Source organism: Piliocolobus tephrosceles, chromosome 14 (genome assembly GCF_002776525.5).
Source record: "Piliocolobus tephrosceles isolate RC106 chromosome 14, ASM277652v3, whole genome shotgun sequence".
NCBI lineage: Eukaryota > Metazoa > Chordata > Mammalia > Primates > Cercopithecidae > Piliocolobus > Piliocolobus tephrosceles.
Window position 1 is genome coordinate 13,976,839 of NC_045447.1, and position 26,864 is coordinate 14,003,702.

General features: G+C 41.1%; 1 protein-coding gene and 1 pseudogene across 2 annotated transcripts in view; both read left to right on the top strand.

The window, feature by feature from the left end:
• The window catches only part of NR6A1 (nuclear receptor subfamily 6 group A member 1), a 260,459-nt gene that overhangs the window by 163,486 nt on the left and 70,109 nt on the right, over positions 1–26,864 (top strand). The gene's annotated exons all lie outside the window — the stretch shown is intronic.
• Positions 15,987–16,808, top strand: LOC111545943 (annotated as a pseudogene).

A 26,864-nucleotide genomic window follows, 5' to 3' on the forward strand; every position in this document is an offset into this window, starting at 1 on the left:
AGAAATGAGCTGGGCGTGGTGGCTTATGCCTATAATCCCAGCATTTTGTGAGGCCGAGGCGGGCAGATCACCTGAGGTCAGGAGTTCAAGACCAGCCTGACCAACATGGTGAAACCCCGTCTCTACTAAAAATACAGAAAATTAGCTGGGCATGGTGGCGCACACCTTTAGTCTCAGCTACTTGAGAGGCTGAGGCATGAGAATCGCTTGAACCCAGCAGGCGGAGGTTGCAGTGAGCCGAGATTGTGCCACTGCCCTCCAGCCTGTGCTACAGAGCAAGACTCTGTCTCAAAAACAAACAAACAAACAAAGATTTTACAAGTACTAAGTGGCAAAGTTTTTCTGGCTCCAAGCATTCTGGCTACTGCTCTTTTTAATTGTCTGAATTCCAGGAACATGTAAATTTTGACCTATAATCAGTCTCTTGTTCAGCTCTTTGACAAAAGCCTTGTGGGCTCAGTGTCTGCTTACCAAGTTTTGCATCATTCTGGGGAAAAAAAAAACCACCAAAAACCCTTATTATATTTCACAAGGATTTGTTACTTGCTTTGTGGGAGAATGGAGAAAGTTGGAAGGTTGGGATAATTAGAATTATGAAACAGTTGAAATAAATACTGTGTTGCTACTGATTTTAATAACCTTTGCTAGTTTCTAGTGTTTGACCTCTATAGAATTCACCATATACACATGCAGGATTTTAAAAGTGCTATATGGGCCTTTAAGAGACCAGGATTTTACTTCTCAGTTTTGTACCTGGTACCCACACTGGAACACCAACTATATGTGCCTACTCCACTTTCCTCTTGGAGGCCTATTATCATTTTGCTGAGTGTTGATTTTCAAATCATTATGATTAGTTGTGAAGCACTTACTGTAAAAAGCATCCTACCCTTTTTGTTTATCTTTTTAATTAGGGCTTTATAATGATGGAATTACATTCTATGCAGTTTTTAATGTCTTAGCCTGGAAGTTCAGCAATTTCTTTTTATGCTGCATTCATCTGAGAATTCTCAAAGTTACTTGATAAAGGATCTAAGCTCTCCAACTTTGTATTAACTTGATCTGAATAGAAACATTCAGTAGAATCCAAGTATCTTATTTGTGTGAAAAGTGAACTTCACCAGGACTGGGTGAACACCATTTAAAGAGTAATACCAGGCTTTGAATCCACAGTTGTATCACTGGGACCAAAAGGGCAAATAAGATTGTGAAGAGCCATTTTTCCAGGAATAGGCTTGCAAGGTGGTCTTTAATGCATTTGAGTGTCGCTTGCAAAGAAGAAAGACATGTTAAATGGGAATGTCTCTTTGGGCAGAGTTGTAGAGACTTGAAAAGCACCAAGAAAAAAAGAGAAAATTTCATTGTGGTAGCCAGTTCATTGAGGAGGGGTTATGATGATACTATCTTTACAGTCATTTTTGTGCCAAGCTGATTTACAAAGGGAATTTTTGCATATAGTGGTGGACTTTTGTCTATGTCAAGATGAGCCTAAGGCAGAGTATATTTTTAGGATCTATTCTCTCAACCCGTTGGACTTGCCTCTCTGGCTCCTGCTGATTTATCCATCTCTCCTGCCACAAACCTGCCACTACCACCTGTCTTAGATTCTATCATTTATAGATTGAATAGGACAAACAGTTAATCTGATAAGTGAATCAGTGCTCTTAGAATACCTGAGGGCCAGTTGTTGGGGGATATATACATGTTAATTAGGACCTTCAGGAAATAAATTCTCTAACTTTGAAAGTTTTTCATTCTGGCTGGTGGAGAAGAAAACTATTCTTGGCCCTATGTGAGCCCCAGAATTGTTCCCTCTGCTCCTTTGGGATGATTTTTTCTCCGGATTTGGGTAGTTTTTCTCTTACATGTGCGCTGATCAGTCCTCAGCTGAAGACTTGGAGGACCCCTCTGCAGATTTCAGCTGTGCTCTCTCTGCGTAGCCCTCCCCCTGCTAGCCCTCTTATTTGTGAACTCCAGCTGCCCTGGCCTCCTGGACTCCCCGCTTCTAATCCTCAACTCCTCAGATCATTGAGCTCTACCTGGGTTCTCCATTCCTGTGCTCTAGGCTGGAAATTCAGGACTTCGGTGGGTATTTGTAGGACTTCCCTTGTTTGTTTCCTCTCTCTCTGGAGTCACTGTCTTTTGCCGCCTGAAGTCCAGTACCTGAAAAGCATTGTTTTATATGGTTTGTCTAGCTCCATACTTGCCCCAGTCAGGTGGCCAAATCTGGTTCCCATTATTCCATCTTGGCTAGAGTGGCAGAAGTCCATCTGTAAATTTTATGTACTTTTAAATATATGTTTCTGTAAATGAGATCAAACTGATTCTTTTCATTAACAAGATATTATAGACTTATTTACATGCTAGTAATATTCTTTGTATTATACAGATTTATTAGCCATCCCCCTATTGATTGCAAAGGTTGAGTTTTTCTTTTAATTTGTATTCGCTTGTTTATTTTTTGTTTTGTTTGAGATGGAGTCTTGCCCTGTCACCCAGGCTGAAGTGCAAGTGGCTTCCTCACGGCTTAGTGCAGCCTCAACCTCCCAGGCTCAAGCGATCCTCCCACCTCAGCCTCCCTAGTAGCTTGGACTACAGCTATGTGGCACCATGCCTGGCTAATTTTTGTGTTTTTTATTTTTATTTATTTCTTTAGAGACAGTCTTGTCATGTTGCCCAGGCTGGTCTCAAACTCCTGGGCTCAAGCAGTCTGCCCACCTTGGCCTTCAAAAGTGGTGGTATTATAGGCATGAGCCACTGTACCAGGCCTTAATTAAAAAAATTTTTTTTAATTTTTATTTTAGAGGCAGGGTCTTGCTCTCTTGCCCAGGCTGGAGTGCAGTAGCAACTTATTAGCTCACTGCAGCATCAAACTTCTGGGCTTAATCGATCCTTTCCAAATAGATGGGACTATAGATATGGGCCACCACACCCAGCTAATTTTTAAATTTTTTGTAGAGATAGGATCTCACCATGTTGGCCAGGCTGGTCTCAAACTCCTTTCCTCAAGTGATCCTTCCTCTTCAGCCTCCCAAAGGCTGGGATTAAAAGTATAAACCACCATTTCTGGCTTTGAATTTTGAAATTTATTTAGCTACTATATACAGTACTGCCACGAATATCTTCTCACTCCTGCACAAGTACTTCCGTAGGGTACATTCCTAGAATTAGAACTGCTATATTAAATGACATGGGCATTTTAAAGCATGGGCTTGGCTTTAATAAATAATACCAAAAATAACCTCTCAAAATGTTATACCAATTTGTATAATGGTTGTGTGATTGAAGATGCTAAAAAAAGAAAGAAAGAAAAACCCAAACTACTACTTTGCATTGACGTTGATAGGCTATATGGCGGTTTACCTTACCCACAGTACAAGAGTTGTGACTGAAATTGGATCATTTTTAAGGGTATAGTTCCTTGGCATGCAAATTCTTAGATTGGTGTGATTTGCAACTGGCCCATCTGCTAACACAGTTAAGTAACTGAGAAGAGGGGAGGATCTATGAGGTTCCCTTGCATAATGCTGAGATGTGCGCTCCCCCGCTTATGTTCCTGGTACTCGTCCCTTTAGCTGCAGTGCCGTTTAAGTCCTGCAGAGATGCTGGCGTATCTGTCCAAGCAGGCTTATCAAGAAGGGATGCTTGAAGAAGTCCCAGGGAAGCATTTTCTAGAAGTCATTGGTCTCCTCTCAGTCCTTCAACTATTTTTTTCTCTGCTTTCCACACTGATTTGTCCTTACACATCTGAGCCCAGGGTCAGTTCTATGGAGAGTAAATCTTGTCTTTTGTCCCAAATGAAGGTTGGTCCTGGGAATCTGGGACTATGAGAGTGAGGGGCAGAAGAGAAGAGTGGTTCAAGTCAGCAGTGAAAACCTATCCTTTGTTACTTGACATCTGCTTTAAATTCCTTGTTTAATTTTATTTGGAAACCTTATCAAAAAGCACAAGGTTCTGGGACACAAGGAGCTAACAGTATAGCTGCACAGCTCAGCTATCACTTCCTCTGGGAAACCCTTCCAGACATTCATCAGATACATATTAGGTTCTAAGAAAATAGTGGTGAGCTACTGGCAACCCCAGCTAAGACAGGCACCTCTTCTCTGAACACACCTTGTATTTTGTCCCTCTTCTAAGATAGATATCATTATCCCTAACACTGGCTTGAACTCTTGAAGGATAAGATCTTGCCTCATTCGTCTTGACCTACCCATCCCCAGCTTAGCACAGAATGGGAATGGCTCAGTGTTGACCTGCTCTGAATGCTGAATTCATTCTTTCTCTCTCTCTCTCTCTCTCTTTCTCTCTCTCTCTCTCTCTCTCTCTCTTTCTCTCTTTAAGACAGGGTCTCTGTTGTGCAGGCTGGAGCACAGTGGCATAGTCACGACTCATTGGAGCCTCGACCTCCTAGGCTCAAGTGATCCTTCCACCTCAGCTCCCCAAGTAGCTAGGACTACAGGCATGTGCCACCATGCCCAGCTGATTTTTTTTATTTTAATTTTTAATTTTTTTAGAAATGGGTGTCTCACTATATTGCCCAGGCTGGTCTCAAACTTCTGGCCTCAAGCAATCCTCTTGCCTTAGCCTCCCAAACTGTTAGGATCAGAGGTGTGAACCACTGTGTCCAGCCTTAAATTGTCTCTAATTTTGGAGCAAAGAATGGAGAGTAGTCTTTGATGGCTCCTCTGGGAGATCTCTTCCCTACGGATGTCTGAGCAAGCACTCTGTCTCACTAATGGGCTTGAAAACAGAGATTCTTGTGGAGAATCTGACTCACGGTCCTGGAAGTAAGGAAAATAATAACTACTGCTAGGTTTGCTGGGCCTATGATAAGTACTTTACTGATAATGATAAATATTTTACATACATTCTCAACCAAAATGGCCTGATCCGATTTTTTTTTTTTTTTTTTTGGTAAGGGAAGTAGAGGCTCACAGAGATAAAAGAAACTTACTGTATCTTACTGTGGGACACTGAACATGTTTAACTCCAAAGCCCACTGTACCTGCCTCCTCCTTCCCAACAGTAAGTTTTGAAGAAGGCTAAACTACTGAATGGGTCAGGAAAAAGATACTTCCAGGTAATATCTTCAAATAGCACTCCAACCTGACATTCAGAAAGGAAAGTTATTTGGGGTCGAAAGCACCTCTTCCCTCAGCTTGGTGTATTGAACTCTTGAAATACACAATTATAAACACCTGTATGCAAGTAAACTAGAAAATCTGGGAATGGATAAATTCCTGAACACATACACCCTCCCAAGAATGAGCCAGGAAGAAGTTGAATCCCTGAATAGACCAATAATGAGTTCTGAAATTCAGATAGTAATAAATAGCCTTCCAACCAAAAAAAAAGGCCAGGGCCAGACAGATTTACAGCTGAATTCTACCAGAGGTACAAAGAGGAGCTGGTACCATTTCTTCTTAAACTATTCCAAACAATTGAAAAGGGGGAACTCTTCCCTAACTCATTTTATGAGGCCAGCATCATCCTGATACCAAAACCTAGCAGAGATACAACAAAAAAGAAAACTTCAGGCCAATATCCCTGATGAACATCAATGCAAAAATCCTCAATAAAACACTGGCAAACTGAATCTAGAAGTACATCAAAAAGGTTATCCATCATGAGCACTTTGGATTCATCCCCAGGATGCAAGGTCTGGCTCAACCTACACAAATCAATAAACGTAATTCATCACATAAACAAAACTAAAGACAAAAACCACAGATTCTCCCAAAAGATGCAGAAAAGGCCTTCTATAAAATTCAACATCCCTTTGTGTTAAAAACTTTCAATAAGCTAGGCATTGAAGGAATATACCTCAAAATAATAAGAACCATATGTGACAAACCCACAGCCAATATCATATACTGAATGGGCAAAAGCTGGAAACATTCCCCTTGAAAACTGACACAAGACAGGGATGCCCTCTCTCACCACTCCTATTCAACATGGTATTGGGAGGTCTGGCCAGGAAATCAGTCAAGAGAAAGAAAGAAAGGTATTCAGATAGGAAGAGAGGAAGTCAAATTGTCTGTTTTCAGATGACATGATCCTATATCTAAAAAATCCCATCATCTCTGCCCAAAAGCTTCTTAAGCTGATAAGCAACTTCAGCAGTCTCAGGATACAAAATCAGTGTGTAAAAATCACAAGCATTCCTATACACCAACAACAGATAACCAGAGAGCCAAGTCATGAATGAGTTCCCATTCACAATTACTATGAAGAGAATAAAATACTTAGGAATACAGCTAACAAGGGAAGTAAAGGACCTCTTCAAGGAGAACTACAAACCACTGCTCAAGGAAATCAGAGAGGACACAAACAAATAGAAAAACATGCCTTGCTCATGGATAGGAAGAATCAATATTGTGAAAATGGCCGTACCACCTAAAGTTACTTATAGATTCAGTGCTATTCCCATTAAACTACCATTGACATTCTTCAAAGAATTAGGAAAAACTATTTTAAAATTCATATGGAACCAAGAAAGAGCCCATATACCCAATACAATCCTAAGCAAAAAGAACAAAGTTGGAGTCATCAGGCTACCTGACTTCAAACTAGACTACAAGGCTACAGTAAGCAAAACAGCATGGTACTGGTACAAAAACAGACACAGAGACCAATGGAACAGGATAGAGAACTCAGAACTAAGACCGCACATCTGCAACCATCTCATCTTCAATAAACCTGACAAAATCAAGCAGTGGGGAAAGGATGGATTCTCTGTTTAATAAATGGCACTGGAAGAACTGACCAGCCATATGCAGCAAATTGAAACTGGACCCCTTCCTTACATCATATACAAAAATCAACTCAAGATGGACTAAAGACTTAAATGTAAAACCCAAAACCATAAAATCCATAGAAGAAAACCTAGGGAGTACCATTCAGGACATAGGCACAGACAGAGATTCCATGATGAAGACACCAAAAGCAATTGCAACAAAAGCAAAATTTGACAAATGGGATCTGGTTAAAGAGCTTCTGCACAGCAAAAGAAACTATCATCAGAGTGAACAGACAACCTACAGAATGGGAGAAAATTTTAGCAATCTGTCCATCTGACAAAGGTGTAATCCAGAATCTACAAGGAACTTAAATTTACAAGGAAAAAAACACATTAAAAAGATGGGCAAAGGACATGAACAGACACTTCCCAAAATAAGACATTTATGTAGCCAACAAGCATAGCAGAAAAAGCTCAACATTACTGATCATTAGAGAAATGCAAATCAAATCCATAATGAGATACCATCTCACATCAGTCAGAATGGTGATTATTAAAAAGTCAAGAAACAACATATGCTGGTGAGGCTGCAGAGAAATAGGAATGCTTTTATACTGTTGGTGGGAATGTCAGTTAGTTCAACCGTTGTGGAAGACGGTGTGTGATTCCTCAAAGACCTAGAACCAGAAATACCATTTGATCCAGCAATCCCATTACTGGGTATATACCCAAAGGAATATAAATGATTTTATTATAAAGTTACATGCACACATACGTTCTTTGCAGCTCTGTTCACAATAACATAGAATCAACCCAAATGCCCATGAATGATAGACTGGATAAAGAAAATGTGGTACATTACGCCATGGAATACTATGCAGCCATAAAAAAGAACGGGATTGTGTCCCTTGCAGCTCCTTTGGATGGAGCTGGAAACCATTATCCTCAGCAAACTAACATAGGAACAGACAAACAAACACTGCATTTTCTCATTTATAAGTAGGAGCTGAACAATGTGAACACACAGACACAGGGAAGGGAACAACACACACGGGGGCCTGTTGGCGGGCGAGGGAGGGAGAACATCAGGAAAAATAACTAAGGGATGCTGGGCTTAATACCTGGGTGATTGGTTGATACATGCAGCAAGTCACCATGGCACACATTTACCTGTGTAACAAACCTGCACATGTACCCTGAAACGTAAAATAAAAATAAAATTTAGAAAGTGCCTTTTTTCTTTTTTAAATTTTGTTTTCTGGTTGTCATTTTTCCCCCTACTAAGCATGAAATTATTTTATTTATTTATTTATTTTGAGACTGGGTCTTGCTCTGTCTCCTAGACTGGAGTACAATGGCATGATCATGGCTCACTGTAGCCTTGACCTCCTGGGCTCAAGTGATCCTCATGCTTCAGCTTCCCAAGTAACTGGGACTATAGTCGTCTGCCACCATGCCTGGCTGGCTGGCTGGCTAGCTAGCTTATGTATGTATGTATGTATGTATGTATAGACAGGGTTACACTATGTTGCCCAGGCTGGTCTTGAACTCCTGGCCTCAAGCGATCATCCTTTAGTGGGACCATCCTCCTAAGTGGCTGGGACCACAGGGATATGCTACCATGCCCAGCTTATTCTATCTTTCTGTAAAAGAAAAAATAAAAAGTCCTGAGCTTGAGAGAATGGGGCCTGAGTTGCAGTTCCAGGATGTCCAGGAGCAGCATGAAGTTTTATTGTCCCTTGTGCTGGAGTGTGTATCCTAATCTCTGATACCCATTCCCTTTACTCAACATGTTTAAATGTTAAACTAACAAAAACTTGAGTTCCAAAGTCCAGGATTGAATAATATTTCAGGATTCACCAAAGAGAAAGATGAGTGACTATACACAGAGAGGGAACAGGAGCTTAGAAAGTAGCAAGGAAGCAGTATCCCCTTTCCTCAGTTTACCAAGCAGTGATAGGTTCCTATTGACAAGAGGTGCCCATGGTTTTTGGGGTCAGACCAGCTGCCAGTGGGTGATGGCACATACCCTGTGTTCTTGGAGTTTGTTAAATTATCTCACTGTCATGTGAACATAGGGTTGTGTTGTTAAAGATAATTTTAGTTGCTTTAAACTGTATACTTATTTATCAATAACCCTGAAGAATCACTGTTCCCATTTAACAGACTTAGGAGAACTGAAGTGCTTTGCCCAAGTTTACAAAATTAATGCATGTTGTATAGTTGCTATTTGATACCAAGTTTGACTCTTAAGTATGTAATTCCAGGCTGCCCCTTATTTTATTTAGCTCCTTCTGTAGAATTATGGATTTCTTGGAAGCCGAGGCCTTTTTTTTTTTTTTTTTAATCCATCAGACATATATCAAGTACCCATTTTTGCTGTGTTCTGTGATATATTCCAGGAATACAAAAATGAATCAAACCCTGGTCCCTTATTCTTGGAATATTCACAGACCCATGGACACATGGAGGCAGGCCCACAAAGGGATGAAACAGTGGACATTCGTAGAATTGGAACCTTTAGGGCAGGGAAGAGTAGGAGAAGATTTCTTAGAAGATGTCATGCCTGAATTTGCTGAGAATTAAATAATTCATGGAAACTAGCCAGGCAGAAGTAACACTACATGCAAAGGCGCATTTGGGAAACTGCAAATAGCACTATTTTCTGAGAGCATTGGGAATATAAGAAGGGAGAAGGGAGAGGAATGCTCTTATGAGGTTGGGAAGGTGCTTTATTCTGAAGGCAGTGAAAGGTTTTAAGTAGAACTGGCATGGTTTTACTTGAGTCTTAGCAGCCAGGATGGAGAATGGATTGCAGGAAGGTGATGCAGAAATAGCGAAAGGAAAAAGCAAGGAGCAAGCAAGACATACCCATAAAAGAAGCTACTGAAATAAGCCAGATGGGAGATAGTGGTGGCCAAGATTGTGAGAGTGATGACAGAAACAAATAGATGGATTCAAGATTTATTTGTGTGCTTTAATTTTTATAAAACAAAAATAGAAATACAAAGTAGTATAATGAAGCTATGTACCAGCCTCAACAAACATCATCCAATGGCTAACACTGTCCCACTCATACTTCCACCCATTCATTTTCCACTTTATTTTGAAGCAAGTATTAAGTATCATTATTTCATTTGTTAATATTCCAGCATGTATCCTTATCCTTTAAAAGTGTGGGGTTTGTTTGGTGTTTTTTTGCTTTTGTTTTTTGAGACAGAGTCGTGCTCTGTTGCCCAGGCTGGAGTGCAGTGGTGCGAGGGTTTTTTGTTTTTAAGAGACAGGGTCTCACTCTCGCTCTGTCATCCAGGCTGGAGTGGCTGGAGTACAGTGTTATGATCACAGCTCAGTGTAACCTAGAACTCCTGGCTCAAGTGATACTCCTACCTCTCAAGTAGCTGGGACTACAGGCACATGCATCACCACACCTGGCAAATTTTTTGTAAAGATGGATCTCACTTTGTTGCCCAGGTTAGTCCTCCTAATCTGTAGATTTCTCCTCCATCTTTTTTTGCCCTCTTAAGTTAAGACACTGGTGGTTTGTCTTGTTGAATTTACCACACCCAGATGTTGCCGATTACATCCTTGTAATGTAGATGAATGTGTTCTTTTGAACTTTGTAGTTCTTTTATTTTAGAAGATGGATATAGAGAGTCAACTTCAAACCTTCAGATCCAACATTTTTGGCAAGACTACTTCATGGGGTTGTTGAGTTCTTCCATCAGAAGATATGTACTGTCTTGTTCTCTCTTTTTGTAATGTAGCAGCATTTGACGATTGGTATCTAGAATCTGTTATTTCACAGTGTTATTCTAATTCCAGTATGCCTCGTTTATTTATCAGCTGGAATGCTTCTATAAAGAAATTTATCCATAGCTGCTTATTACCCTGTGGTATAATTCATCTAGGAAAGGCAAGATAAATACTGATTTTTCCCCTTAATATTTTTTTCATTTTAAAAATTATTATTTTTTTCGAGACAGGGTCTTGCTCTGTCAGTCAGGCTGGAGTGCAGTGACATGATTTCTGCTCACTGCCACCTCTGCCTCTCGGGGCTCAAGAAGCAATCCTCCCATCTCAGCCTCCCTAATTGCTGGGGCCACAGGCGTGCACCACCACACCCAGCTAATTTTTTGTATTTTTGGTAGAGACGGGATTTTGCCATATTGCCCAGACTGGTCTTGAACTCCTGGACTCAAAACGATCCACCCGCCTCAGCCTCCCAAAGTGCCGGGATTACAGGTGTGAGCCACTGTGCCCTATTTAATAATTTTTAAGTGATGCTGAAATTATCCCATCTTTTTTTAGTAAATACCTCTTCAGGGTAGCTGATTCAGCTACTTTTGAGGGGGTAGAAAAGACAGGATTTATGACAGGTTGTATGTGGGTGTAGTCAAAGAGGAGGAAGGAGCCATGGAAAGAGTGCCAGGTTTTTGGCTTGGGTGGTTGATGCCTTTCACTGAACAGGGAGCCCAGAAAGAGGAAAAGATTTTTAAAGGAAAACAGGTTTGGACTTGTCTGAGGTGCTTATTGATGGATACATCTAGGTGGAGATGCCCAGGAGGCAGTTGGATATCAGGATGTGAGATTCAGGGGAGCAGTTCCTGACTCCAGGACCTAGGGTAAGGCTCAGTTGCTGAGTGTAGTTGACTCAGATTGGAATTATGTGCGTTATTTCTTGTCTGATAAAAATAGATTCCTTTGCCATCAGGAGCCAGGTTCTACCCTAAAGAAAGACTGCATAAGCCCCTGTTGTCCTTTTACCTCTCTCCTTAGAGAGTTCAATTTTTAGTAGAGTAGAAAGGGATAGAATTGGTGCAGGTAGGATTGCCACTTGTTGTTTGGAATTGATCTTGTCAGATTTATTACAGCCAATCCCTCAATTAGAGGAGAGCTCTGTGTATAGGTAGGATTTACTGGAGTTGGAACTGGGACTGGGAAAACTGGTTTTGGCTTTGCAGGAATGGCTGGCCTAAGGTGGTCTATTTGTATTCCTGAAGGGTTTTTTTTCCCCCCTTTCCTATGTTGCTGCTCTCTGAAGCAACTCCTTTCCTTCCTTCCTTCAGTCAACAATTATTCAAGCACTGCAGATACACTGGTTGGCAAAAATATGGGGCACAGTCCTTGGTCTCATATTTTGGAATCCAGTGACAGATACATATATTATATATGTTAATCAAAAGATCGTCAGCAACATGTGGTTCTTCACTGATGCAGGAACCCGGCAAATGACATACTGATCAGGAACCTTTGACTACCAGTACCAGCCCTTCATTGTTGGAAGATTTAGTCTCAGGTAGGCTTCTAAATCAGAAAATGTGTATTTAACAGAGGGCCTGACACATGGGAGACTCTGAAGTAGAGTTTATCTAGGGGAAAAATCCTTTCGTGAGATAAGATGAAAAAGTTAGAAAATGTGAAAATGAAGAAGAATATGAATGCCCTATTAAGAAGTTCAGCAGAAGAACTGTACCCCACCCACACAACACACACACCTCTCGAGGAGCCATCTAATTGCTTTAATGTATTATGAAAGCCTTTTATATACTAAACTGAAGACAGCCCTGGGCTTGACTCTTTGCAGTACAGGAGATTAATAAGAAAGGATAGAATTGTAAAATAAAAATACTACTTGATGAGTAATGTCATAGTATATTTTAGGGATCCAGGCAGCGTGGAAGAAGGGTGCGATTTGACTTTGTCTGATTTTAAGTCTGGGAGAATGGAGTCTTAAAATATTTTACAGAGGAGGGGATTTTTAAATTGAGTCCAGTAAGATTAGTAAGTGGGAGTGGAAACTATAAAGAAATAGTGAGAAGAGTTATTCCAGGCAAATAGAATAGCTTAGTATAATATTTGCACTATAAGTAAGTGGGTCAGCATGGCTGGAGTAATGGGTACTTACAGGGAGTGGTGGGAAATGAAGCTGAAGAAGTCAGGAAGAGCTGAGTTATAGAGGGAGGGCCTTAGGAGTGTGGGCCTTTGTACCTTAGGTTCCTGGGAACCACTGATAGGACTCAATGAGATCATGCCACACTCACTGGGGGTATTTTATCTTGCCTTTTCCCAGAGTTCTGACATAGAACTGAGTTCTTTTTGGCTAGAAATCTTTCCCTATGTCATCTGACATTATCTCTAGGTCAGGTAGATGGATGTATGGACAAATGAAACAACCAGAGAAGTCAGGGCTGAAACCAGAGTTGGCTTGGAAACAACTAACCTTCAAGTGGTCTACCTTTACAGCAGCACCAAAGGAGAAAGCCTGTCAGTTTACTCTGCCCCAAGTTTGAGACTTGATTTTTACAACTTTGATTTTTTTTTTACTTCAGCTTCACATGTTGCTTAACAGCAGTTTGAGCTGTTGCTGTGTTCAGAGCTAGAGTATTTATTTGCATTAATCTCTGGGCCAATCTGGGTCTTAATTGAGAAGAAGGTAAATAGTCACGGGTGCCATATGTGATGATTAAGTCCCAACTTGTTTAGACCTCTCAGGAGACACAATAGTGGACTGCATTTATATTTATATGCTCTGTATCTGATTCCTTTGTTTTCTTTTCATTCAAAAAGGACTTATTTATTCATATTATAATCTCTTCTTGATTGGGATACTTTAAAAATTCATGGATAAAATCTTGACTGGGGAATTGCGAGAAATTTTAAATGGAGGAAAAGCTCACCTTTTCCAGGTTCCTCAGTTTGCAGGTAGGAAACTTATCTAATTAAATGTCTTACACATATTTAAATTTCCTGGATTGTCCCAAAAATGTCTTTTTACAATTGTTTGGTTCAAATCAGGATCTAAAAGTACATATATTTACAATTGTTTGGTTCAAATCAGGATCTAAAAGTACATATATTGCATTTGGTTGTTAACATGAGGCTGTTCTTTTTTTTGAGGCAGGATCTTGCTGGAGTGGGATGGCATGATCACAGTTCACTGCAACCTCCCAGGCTCTCAAGCAACCCTTCCGCCTCAGCTAGGATAGCTGGGGCTTCAGGCGTGTGCCATCATACTGGCTAATTTTTCACAGAGACAGGGGTCTCACTATGTTTCCTAGGCTGGCCTTGAACTCCTGGGCTCAAACGATCCACACACCTCTGCCTCCCAAAGTACTGGTATTACAGGTGTGAGCCACCTTGCTGAGCCTATATAAGCATACTCTATAATAGTCTTGGTTTTCTTTTTTTGTTTTTCTTTTTTTTTGTTTTTGTTTTTTTGAGACAGAGTCTCCCTCTGTCGCCCAGGCTGGAGTGCAGTGGCGCGATCTTGGCTCACTGCAAGCTCCGCCTCCCAGGTTCACGCCATTCTCCTGCCTTAGCCTCCTGAGTAGCTGGGACTACAGGCGTCTGCCACCACGCCTGGCTAATTTTTTGTATTTTTAGTGGAGACAGGGTTTCACCGTGTTAGCCAGGATGGTCTTGATCTCCTGACCTTGTGATTCTCCCACCTCGGCCTCCCAAAGTATTGGGATTACAAGTGTGAGCCACCGCACCCAGCCAGTCTTTTTGTTTGTTTGTTTGTTTTTTGTTTGCTGTTTTGAGACAGAGTCTCACTCTGTCGGCCAAGCTGGAGTGCAGTGGTGCGATCTCGGCTCACTGCAACCTCCGTCTCCGGGGCTCAAACAATTCTCCTGCCTCAGCCTCCCGAGTAGCTGGGATTACAGGCGTGTGCCACCACGCCTGGCTAATTTTTGTATTTTTAGTAGAGATGGGGTTTCACTATGTTGGCCAGGCTGGTCTCGAACTCCTGACCTCAGGTAATCCACCCGCCTTGGCCTCCCAAAGTGCTGGGATTACAGGCGTGAGCCACCACGCCCAGCCTTTTTTTTTTTTCTTTCCTTAAAGCACACTCTGTAATCTTTTTTTTTTTTTTTTCTTTCCCCACAGCCAGTCATATTAGTCTTTTACATAGCATTGGCATTACAGAATCTTTTGAGATCATCTTTAGTCCCTCTCCTTCTTCCTTCAGGTCTTGAAATACCTTTCCTACTTATCTGCCTGTGGAACTTCAAGGTTCAGCTCAAATGTAATGCCCTCTGTGGCACCTCAGTCTATTCTAATGAATTGCTCCTTCATCTTTGTTTCTTTAACACTTTTCTTACCCACTTTAGTTACAGTACTCATAACATCATACTGTCATTTATCTGTTTAGTGTATGTGCACTCCACGTGAGTTAGTATGGAGTGGTGAGAAATAAGGTTGGACTCGGTCAGCAGATGATGAGTGTTTCTAGGGCAAGGATCACATAATATTATTTTATGTTAACATAGCCAGCATAGTGCCTAGCTAATAGGAGGCACTGCATGAGTGTTTGTAGACCTGGATTTTTAAAACCTGGTTTCTGGAATATTTTATTTTAGTTTGCAACTCTTGAGTTTTTTCCTGAACTATGAATTATTTCAACCTCCAGGAGTTGAAGGCATAACTGGAAATTGTATCCAGGGATGTTCTTTGTTGCTCTCATTCTTTTTTCACTTTCAGGAGCTTTGCTTCTGATAATATGGACTTCATTTGACTGTGATTTCATTATTCCTATTTAGGTGAATTAAATTACTCTTTCCCTTGCCATAGGGAATGTCTGTATCAAGGATCTGACAGATGAGAACCAGAGATCTTGGGCTCTTGTTTTTTGTTTTAACCTCTGCAAGTTTAAAAAGGAATTTTAAACATTTGCTGCATGGTCCTGATTTTCTAAAATGAATACAAGTCCCTCTCCTTGAAAATGGTCACCTGGCTTTCACTTTGCACCAGACATTCATTGAAAGGTTCTTAAAAACAAATAAGGCAGAAATGATTCTAGTGATCATGTGGCCACTAGATTTGCTGTCGTTTTACCCTGACGGACTAAATTTACATTGCCCCTTCAGCCTCAAAATCTGCAGTCATCTTTGAGAGCGTCTGTTTGAATAAAAATATGGGAAATGGTGTTAAGAACATCTCAAAAGAGGCTTTGCCTTTTCCTGTCCTCAAGATACGTGGTTTAGTGGAATAGAGGACTAGGATATTTAATTTTCTTCTCTATTGGTCTGATGACTCCTGCCTCTTCCTTTCTTTGAGCTTCAGCTTGTCCATCTTTAAAATGAAAGTGGAAACAACCTCTTGGTGGTTAACTAAGGTTCTGCCATTCATAATTTGGACTCCATGGCCAGACGCAGAGGGAAGGAGCTATGAGTAGTTGCCGAGAGGCCGCGGAGCCAGCGATGACCGACTGGGCCGAGCCGCCGCCGCCGCCGCCGCCGCCGCCCTCATGGCGGCTGCCAAGGACACTGAGGAGGACCAGGATACTTCATTGAGAATGCAGACGAGTCCAACCATGGCCCCCAGTTTGAGCCAATAGTTTCTCTTCCTGAGCAAGAAATTTTAAAACGCTGGAGGAAGATGAGGAAGAACTTTTTTTTTTTGAGACGATGTATCGCTTTTGTCGCCTAGGCAGGAGTGCAATGGCGCCATCTCTGCTCCTGCCTCAGGCGCCCGCCGCCACACCCAACCAATTTTTGTATTTTTAGTAGAGACGGGGTTTCACCATATTGACGAGGTTGGTCTCAAACTCCTGACCTCAGGTGATGCACCCGCCTCGGCCTCCCAGAGTGCTGGGATTACAGGAGTTAGCCATCGCCCGCGGCCGAAGGGGAACTTTTTAAAATGGGGGCGAAACTGTGATTTGCCTCAGAGAACGATCTCCCTGAATGGAAGGAGCGAGCCACTGCTGACGTCAAGCTCCTGAAGCACAAGGAGAAAGGGACCACCCACCTCCTCATGAGGAGGGACAAGACCCGGAAGATCTGTGCCAACCGCTGCATCACGCCAATGGTGGAGCTGAAACCCAACGTGGGTAATGACCATGCCTGAGTCTGGAATGACGAGTGCCCCAAGCCAGAGCTGCTGGCCATCCGCTTCCTGAATGCTGAGAATGCACAGAAATTCAAAACAAGGTTTGAAGAATGCAGGAAAGAGATTGGAGAGAGAGAAAAGAAAAGCAAAAAACGATCATGCCGAAAAAGTGGCGGAAAAGCTAGAAGCTCTTTCGGTGAAGGAGGAGACCAAGGAGGATGCTGAGGAGAAACAATAAATCTTACTATTTTATTTTTTTTCTCTTTCTTTTCCTTTTTTTTTTTTTTTTAATTTTACCCTGCCCCTCCTTTTTGATTTGTTTTTATTTGGTTTCATTTTTACAAAGGATGTTATATAAAGAACTGAATTTAAAAAATAATAACTTGGACTCCATTAGATTTGCCGTATGCAAATCCTGCGTATCTTTGGATTTATCATTTTGTTCATCTACCTTTTTTCCACATTTCAAAGCCAGTATTAGCAAGTAGAAAATGTTGATTTCCTGTTTTCTCTCTCCTTCCCACTTATAAATTCCAGTAGTTTTGTTAATCTTAAATGACTTTTCTTCTCTCTCTCTCTTTTTTTATTTTTTTTATTTTTATTTTTAAATAGGGATGAGTCCACTGTGTTGCCCAAGCTGGAGTGCAGTGACTATTCACACGCCACAATCAGTGCACTGCAGCCTCAAACCCTTGGCTTCAAGCCTTCCTCCTGCTTCAGCCTCCTGAACAGCTGGGACTACTGGTGTGCACACCCGTCCCCAGCTAAACAATCTTACTTGGAGCCGTAATTAAAAATTAGTGTTTAGGCCAGGTGTGGTTGCTCATGCCTGTAATCACAGCACTTTGGGAGGTTAAGGCAGGTGGATCACTTGAACCCAGGAGTTCAAGACCAGCCTGGGCAACATAGACTCTCATCTCTACAAAACATTTTTACAAATTAGCCAGGCGTGGTGGTGCGTGCTTGTAGTCCCCTGTAGTCCCAGCTATGTGGGAGGCTTATGCGGGAGGATCGCTTGAGCCCAGGTGGAGGCTGCAGTGAGCCATGATTGCGCCACTGCACTCCAACCTGTGTGACAGAGCGAAGTCTTGTTTCAAAAAATTAAATAAATAAATAAATAAAATTTAGAGTTCATCTTTTGCATTCACATGGGCAGTGTGGTGTGTGTTCATCTTCTCTTCAATCTTCCTCCCAGTAGAGTCTATAAAGTGCTCTCAAAAAACTTGTGGGACTGACAATGCTGAAGAAATGTGGCTCTATATCCAAAGATAAAACTTAATTGTCTCATTAAGTTATGTTAAAGATTTGTTCTCAGGCTTATGGGTGCATCAGGGATTGTTAGTTGGACTCATCTTGAAAATCAAGGTGTCTGCTTCAGTCTTGGTAGCAGAAATTAGACTAATAGCTCCTTATTCATCTTGTCCTCCAAAAGTTGGTACAATAAAGCGCAGAGGCTTACTACACCTCTGTTGTGTACAGATATTTCTAATCCACATCCTTCAGGGAGACAGCTGCCCTTTAAGTGTTTCCAATTGAGGAGCTTTTTGCTAGTGGACCTTCCCCTTCCATTTTTTCCACCCTCATTCTATTTGTAGTCACTTTACTAAAATCATTTAAGAACTACATTAAATCCACAGGGACTGAGAAGAAAATATTAATCCATGGGGTTGGGGTGGGGGTGGGAAAGCTGGTCAGCGTATTTATGATGGGGTAAAGTGTGTCATGGCAGTGGCAGAATATTTATTTTTAGACAAATTGTAGACTTTTCCTCCTCTAAATCATTGGTCACTTTCTCTTTAGGCCCTACTTTGTAAGATGACCCTAATGCTCTCTATTGGTTAGAAAAACCCTCTAGCAATGGTAGTAGCAATATTTGCCATTCAGTTATATGGCTGCTAAGTGGCAGATTCCAGTCCTACTCCAAGAAGGGTCTCCTTTTTCTGGAATACTGCTGTAAAGTGTGCATAGCCTTTAAGTTATTCCTAAAGCTAAATTGGGAGGGGAGATTTCATAGAATGAAACATTTGACACAGTTAAAAAACATTTATCCTCAGGAATCAGTTTCTCTTGGGGCCATTCCACCTTCTTAGTGGAACTTGTGCTTTTATTGTGTCCTGATACTTGAATGTTTAGCTGAATGTTTGACATCATGTGCCATTAGCACGTGGCTCCAATTTGCCAGCCTTTGGGGTACTGTGGTAAGGTATGAGTGTGTATGTGCATACTTGGTGTTACACACTCTGCTGCATGCTGCTGGTGTGGTTCACGAATCAGGGAAGCTATAGCATGAAGATTGTTTAAGATCTTCCGAGTTTTAGGGGAATGAAGCAAGAAGCTTAGTTTGAAGGTGTAAACTTTTGGCTAAGGGTGAGGATGGGGGGTGGTGAAATTAGTAACTTTTGCTTTGTAAAAGGATTTTGCAGACTTAGTTTCCTTTCTTCAAACTAATGTGTATAATCAGAGCATTCTTTCAAACTAGTATAGATAACCAGAGCATAGAAATGAAGGGCTAGAGTTAAAAGTAAGCCCTGCAAACAACTCTTAGCTCCATGTATTAATTTTCTTAGAGAAATTTGCCTTGTCATTGTTTATTATAATGACAGAAAACAGGGAATCCCACTCCTGCACATCCCCCATACCCCCCTGAAAAACCCTACATACCTAACATTGAGTTTCCCTTAGGCCAAAGGTTTTGGCTTTAAATTTTCTAATCCAGTACGGAAGACTATAGCATAGAATAACTCTTGAAAAAAAAAAAAAAAAAAGAAGAAGAAAAGAAACCCCATATACCAGAACCCTTTTAAATAAATTATTTTTAAATGCTGCCTTTTAATTTTAGGATCTTAGCTTAAAGAAGACTGGAAGAGAATTTCCCATGAAATGGTTCCCATAATAGTTTTCAGAAAGACGTGCTAGGCAGTATTGTTAACTAAAGAAAATAAGTCTATCAGTTCCACTTAGATAACCTTTGGTAATAAACGAACTCCATACACGTTGTGACCTTAGAGCCTGAACTTTGTAATCACATGACCAGCTTGTAAACTGACCTGTGAGGATGACTGTCGTAGTCCCGGCTTAGAGAAATTGACCAAGTGTCGGAAGGGTAGTCATCAAGCTGGACTTGTCCTGTAATCTCTGTTTCTTCATGGCTGCAATAGAACTTTTCAACAGACTACAAGAAGCATGAAATGGAGACATGGGAAGGTAAGGAACAGTCTGGGGCCCAAATCTAAGGGTTAGAAATTTTCTTTGAAGGTTTAGAGCAAATAGCCTTGAGGGAGAAGGGAGGCAGTCCACAGACAACAGTTTTTTTGTGTCTTTGCAGAATTCAGCTAGAAAGTTTTCGTGTATGTAGCAAGTGGCTGTAAATGTTTTGGAATGGAGAAAATAATTGAGAGAGAGAACTGCAGTGAATTCATTGTTGTGGTTGATGAAGAGCAGAAGAAGGGGGATTCATTTAAATTTTGTAGTGACTTGAAAAAAATTTACGTTTCAGTACGTAGATGAAATTTACATTAAAAATTGTTCCGTTTATTTCTTGACAGAAGTTGTTTATATTTTAAATTCCTTAATCCAGTTCGCTATCTGCCAAAACCTTATTTACTACTGTTAATTATAGATAGAATTGGGGTCATGAGGCCATTGATAAGGCAACCTCATCCTCTGTGGGGGAACTTCTATACTTCACAGTTTGGGATATAAGACTAAGCCATTGCTAATTTCTTTTTAAGTGGGTTGCTTTTTAAATGGGTACATTTTCAGCATGTGTGTGTATGTAATGAATAGTCAGTCACTAGTGTTATAACTTGTTTATTTGGGATAGTCTCCTAGTTACGTGAGAAACCCCACTTTTCCATAACTTTATTATTTAGGCCAGGAAAGACAGAGCTGAAGGAACAGATAAAATGGATGAATCTTAGTATTAAAGTTTTGCCATGTTTATAAAGTACAATCTAAGAGTTTGCAAAGAGTTTGATTTTCTTAAAGGCAAGCACTACTGAGAAGAGTTCCCGACTCTTTGAAGCAGTTGATAAATTTCTAGGACTGGCATTAACCCTACGAAATAGCTGGTCCTGGGAAAGCTTCCCAGCCCCTTGCAGCATGGCTAACATCTGCCATAGGCAGCTTTGCAGTTTCATTCTCATTCTGGGGATGCACAAACCAGGAAAGTGGGACCCCCTCTGATAATAGCATTCTTCTTTTTAGTAACCTTGGGCTTCTTTCCTCCCTTACATGTTGTCCCCCAGCACCTTATATACCGGAAGTATTGGTTTTTAGTGTAAGTTAGCAGAAACAAAAGAAAGGTCGTAGAAAATACCAGTTATATGTAAGGCCTGTTATTTATCTTGAATAGCCTCCTCTCCCAATATGCGGAGAAATTCTTTGTTAAACTATCCTGGATATACTAGCTTTTCCAGAAAGGAGTAGTTTAAGAAGTAAGATTTGCTTTGGATCTGTTGGACAGGAGTTTAGGAGCTGGCAGAGTCCCAGAGCAGTAATTACATGAGTTGAGAAGGAATGACTCTGGAGTATTTAGATTTTTTTTTGACCAGCTTGAGTCTCTTAGTGATATGTAGTCCGCTAGCTCTGAAAGAGAAAAAAGTTTTGCACAGGAAGTTCTCCCCTGGTTCATATTTAAGTTTTGAAACTTCAGTTTTTCTTAGCCATTCAACTGCAGAAAATAACTTATGGTACCAAAACAAGAACTTCCATAAAATAAGGAAATGAATTTAAAATTGTTCACCTGAATCTTTCATTGAAAATTCTAGTAAAGCAAAATGAATTATCCCAGTTGAAGGAGGTTTTGGAAGCTTAAGAGGCAAAATCAACTGCTTACAAAAGAGGTCAGTGAAAATGCTACTGTAAAAAAAGCATTGCCTGGTTTTAGATATTGGGCCCTTGTCCATTTAAATTAACCTTTGTCACAGCTGGGCATACAAATGTTTTGTTTTAGTTCACAGAGGGTTAACTCTATTCAAGCTTTCACTGTGGCAGGCCTGATCTGTGGAGTCATACAATCTGGTCTTTCAGCCCTGCCAGTCGCTAGGCAGGAAGTCTTATTTCTTAAGCTATCTTTCAGAATGGGGGTTGGGATTTGGAGAAAGGTGGGGGAAGGGCTTTGGAGCATCTGTAAGGATCAATAACAGAGAGAGAGAGCCGCAAGAGAGGCCATTGTGCACACTTCAAGATAGATGCAGCCCTTGTGCATGGCCCCTGCCTGGCAGGACAGACACCTAAAACCAAAACAATGACACCGAATGAATTCTCTGTGAAAATTAGATTGCTGCTTAAAGGAGAAAAATACTTGAGGGCCCTTTCAACGTTGGGGAATATTCTCATTCCTCAACTTGCAAAGATTAGGCAACCCCCACTAGAAATAACTCCAAATTGATTTTTAAATGCCTTTTGTCCTCATGCTAATACTGTATTGAATTGGAGAGGGTGATCATTTTGGTCTTGGTCACATGCATCAAAGCATTGAGTAAGTAATCTTTTTTTCTTCTCTCTCCCCCCCCTCCTCTCTTCCTCCCTCCCTTTTTCTCTTCTTTTTTATTCTAATGTTTGCTTTACCCTATTGGTTTTGGAGGCATCATTAAGGGAATGAAAAAACTAAGATTTGGTTAGGATTTGAGTAACACATGTGTGAAATCCCTCCCCCAACAGCTGGTATTGGCTCTCGAAACTTCAACTGAGCTAAACAGATGTTCCTAGTGTGTTGTTTTGAGATAATTTAAAACAGACTTATAGTCAAGGACTCTACAAAAATCGTAGATTTGATTTTTAAATGCGCTGAAGTTGTGATATCATACTACATCTTAATGCATATTATATGGGTGTTAAGTAAAAACACCTGAGCTTGGGAAAGTGCGCAATTCCGCCAATGAAATTGTGATATTTAAAACACTACCAAGTTTGTTATTTTACTCCAGCCCAGATTTTCATTTTTCAGATTCCCCTTTCCCAAACGCTGTAACATTCCTGTTTTACTGTATCCTTTTCCAGAAGACTAAGGCATTAATTCAGTAGGTACTTTTTTGATGCAAATTATTTATGGCAGTTGGAAAGAGTAATGGAGTCATTGCCACCTCTCTTCCACTAAACCTCCAAAGTACTGGTGACAACTGACTGGTAACAGCTGAGAAAAATGGAATCCTAAACGGCCTTAAATAGTCTCCCAACTTGAAATCTTCCAGGAGTAAATGCATAAATGAACTGGGGGTCCACAATGTGGCTTGCAGACAGACAAATGGAATAAGGGGAGGTGGGGAGACCTGCACTTGAAATTAGCAAGTTTAGTTTATTCTAAGCTTCTTGAATTGAAAACTGACAAAATATGGACAATTTTGACCTAGGAAAAATACCTGGATGCCTTACACCGTCTGGATGTTTTTAACCCGTCTGTAATCAGTACCTTTTTGCTGGGAAAAATGATGTACAGGAAGAAAATCTGATTTAATCACCGCAAACAGTACCACCTTGACACGATTGATTCTGCCCCTCTGATGTATTGTAATTCTCCATTAATATTTAAACCAAAGAATTGATTGTTTTAATGGACATTTTCCAGGGACATACAAATATTACTAACAAAACTTGGAAGTTCAGTTACCATTTCCGTTGTATTAAAATTGGGTATGAAACCTACCATGACCCTTTTGAACAATGTGGTCTTTAATGTGTATTGGGGGAGGGCCTAGTGAAGGAAAAGCCATAAAAGTCCTCAGGGTTCAAGATGAGGTTGAGATTTTGGCCCATTGCTTTTGTCATTTTCACACACAAACATCACTGCAATCATGTTTGATTTAGCATCCTTAATACAATGAGGTGGGAGAACAAAAGGATATCAGAGGCACAAGTATGGAAGCCAAACAGTCTCCTACCTCGCTGCCACCAATTTTTTCACATCATTCTTTTTTTCTGTTCCCCTGCTACTGGGGTTTCTTTTTAAGCCAAGGAAATTAATCTATTTGCAGGAATCTTCTTTTTGCATGCCTCAGTAGTTTGCTTGGGCAATTGAAAAGCTACATTTCAAATGGTTTTTAGCCATGTGAAAAGTCGTTTCCTAAAAACTTGGGGAAAACACTATAATTAGGAAAAATGCATCTACCCATATTTCAAGGTTAAGAGTGGGGCGGGGGGGGGGGGGTGGTGTTCCCACTGCACAGCTGTTTTACATATTTTGAAAAGCCTGATAGATGTAAAGGTCATTGCTAACTCTAACCGGGTCTTGATGCTCACACTGTGATCCAAGGACCTTGCATTAATTAGGATGAGAAGCATGGAAGGTCAGGAGTCAACCGGCTGGTGAGCCTCCGTGGATTGTTAGTGGGACCAATCAGAATTCCTGTAGGATTTTTAAACCATTAAAACAAAAAAACAAAAACTGCTGCTGCTTCTGTTGCCTCTGGATGGATCCCTTGGTCTGTATGGCAAGGACTCGTCCCCTGCTGCCCAGATGGCTCATAAAAACTTGGCTACATATATGGCTTTGCTACAGGCTTCCTGGTGTTGGGGAAAGAACCTCATCAGCTTGACTCTGTCACTTGACCAAGTCACTTGACCTCTATGAACCTCAATTTCCTCATATATGCAACAGAGGATAGTAATACCTATCTCATATGACTGCTATGGGAATTAAATAAGAAAACTGTCAAGAGTGCCCAGAACATGGTTAACATGGCTTGAATTGAAATGAGTTTCAAAGAGGAGCAAATTTAGGGAAATTAAGAAAGAGAATTCTTGGGTGAGCCTGTGGCTGGTGGTGTTTACACTCTAAGATCTCCGGGGAGTGCCTCCTTTCGGTAGGCAACAATAAGGGAGGGGCTCTTTGGAAATTTAGCCTTGAAAATGCTGTACAACCAGTGGGGCCAGCTGCTGAGCCTTCATAGAACTAATTGCAATGTTAATATGCTATTCCTGTGGTAGTGATAATTAGTCACGAATGGGTCCCTGCAAAATTTGTGGCCTTTTCTCTACAGAAAGTCTTTTACAGTTGTGTTGATTGGAAGAAAATGGAGAGGTGATGGGCTTTAAGGTAACAGAGGTGTTAAATCGTAATCAGGAAAAGAGGGGTAATAAAGTTAGTCTTAATTTCCTGTGTTTTGATAGATAAATAGATGCCAAGACAATTGCCATGACCATGTTTAATAGCCCTTTTTCAGGAGCTGTACCATGAAGTAGTGAAGTTGGGAATGTTGTTAGCATGCTAATCATTGCCTTACTAACTTTGGAGTTGTCAGCCTCTCTACCTTCTGGGTTCAAGGCTTATATCAATGGCTTACTGTTCTAATCTCTGTATATAAAATTATTATGCAGCTAACATTCATCAAGCATTTACTATTTTCTAAGTACTGGGAACAGAGGTGAGTTAGAATTCCTCACCTAAACTGCAGATCTCCTTTTTGAACTAGAAAGAAGGAAAAATAATTTTAATGTTGCTTAACAGATGTTGAATATTCACCACTTAAAAAGTGGAGCTTTTGAGAGTGATTAGGGGAGAAGATGAGCTAGCAGCAGGATTTGCTCTCTCTTTGGGGCCCTATATTGATTTGAGGGATTTTGCTTTTTGGGTTTTTTTTTTTTTTTTTTTTTTTAACTTCTTTTGTTTGGTGTTTCTTTTTTTTTTTTTTTTTTTTTTTTTTTTGAGACGGAGTCTCGCTCTGTTGCCCAGGCTGGAGTGCCAGATCTCAGCTCACTGCAAGCTCCGCCTCCCAGGTTTACGCCATTCTCCTGCCTCAGCCTCCCCAGTAGCTGGGACTACAGGCACCCGCCACCTCGCCCGGCTAGTTTTTTGTATTTTTTAGTAGAGACGGGCTTTCACCGTGTTAGCCAGGATGGTCTTGATCTCCTGACCTCGTGATCCGCCCGTCTCGGCCTCCCAAAGTGCTGGGATTACAGGCTTGAGCCACCGCGCCCGGCCGCTAGGTGTTTCTTATGACTTACTTGCTCTTCCAAATGTGTGACTGCAAAATAGAATATTTTAATATTTTTCTTAATATGGTAAAATTAGAGGCCTGGATTACAATTGGCAAAAATGTAGAGGGAGTCTAAACCTCATTTTTCTGTTTCTCTGTTAGCACCCTATTCACCACTAGCAAAATGTTTTCCTTTCTATGAGGTTTCAGCATGTGGCCTCAGTGTGATGGCTACAGTAGACTAGCTTTGCTTTTTTGTTGTTTTGTTTTTTTTGGTGGAGTCCTGCTCTGTCACCAGCCTGGAGTACAGTGGTGTGATCTCGGCTCACTGCAATCTCCATCTCCTGGGTTCAGGCGATTCTTCTGCCTCAGTCTCCCGAGTAGCTGGGACTACAGCTGTGCGCCACCATGCCCAGCTGATTTTTGTATTTTTAGTAGAGATGGGGTTTCGCCATGTTGGCCAGGATGGTCTCGATCTCTTGACCTCGTGATCTGCCTGCCTCAGCCTCCCAAAGTGGTGGGATTACAGGCGTGAGCCAAGGTGCCCAGCCAACTTTGCTTTTTAAAGGAGCTTATAAGTTATGAATAACTTATTAAGTATCAGATGTATATATTTATGGTATATTAAATAACCACTGCACAGAAAATGTATGTTTTAGACATTTGAAAAAAGAAAAAAGCAGACACCATTCGAGCATTTAATCTCAAAATGTGCACAAGTCAGTGTAGAAAGAAGAGCAATGCAAATGAACGGCTTGGCAACCTGTAGGTGATAGCCATCAAGTCTTGGCCTTGGTCTTTATTATAAGAGTTTGTGTACGTGCACACTGTCATATGCATTTGTGTGTTTTTGTTTTTAACTTTGCCATGAGGTAGTTGTTAATTGCTGCTGACAAGAAAATCTGCCATCCTCGACTCTTTTATTCCACTGGGAGCAGGAAGAGGGAGAGGTGATTATGTGCCACAGTGAGTGTCTTTTCCTGTCACTGGATATAGTCCGGCCATACCATTGTTTCAACCATGAACCAGTTACTTTAAGAAACTGACCATCACATTGTACTGGTTTTTTGTTTTGTTTTGTTTTGTTTTGAGACAGAGTCTCGTTCTGTCACCCAGGCTGGAGTGCAGTGGCACAAACTCAGCACGATCTTGGCTCACTGCAAGCTCCGCCTCCTGGGTTCAGCCATTCTCCTGCCTCAGCCTCCCCAGTAGCTGGGACTACAGGCGCCCGCCACCATGCCCGGCTAATTTTTTGTGTTTTTTAGTAGAGACGGGGCTTCACCGTGTTAGCCAGGATGGTGTCAATCTCCTGATCTCGTGATCCACCCGCTTCAGCCTCCCAAAGTGCTGGGATTACAGGCATGAGCCACCGCGCCGGC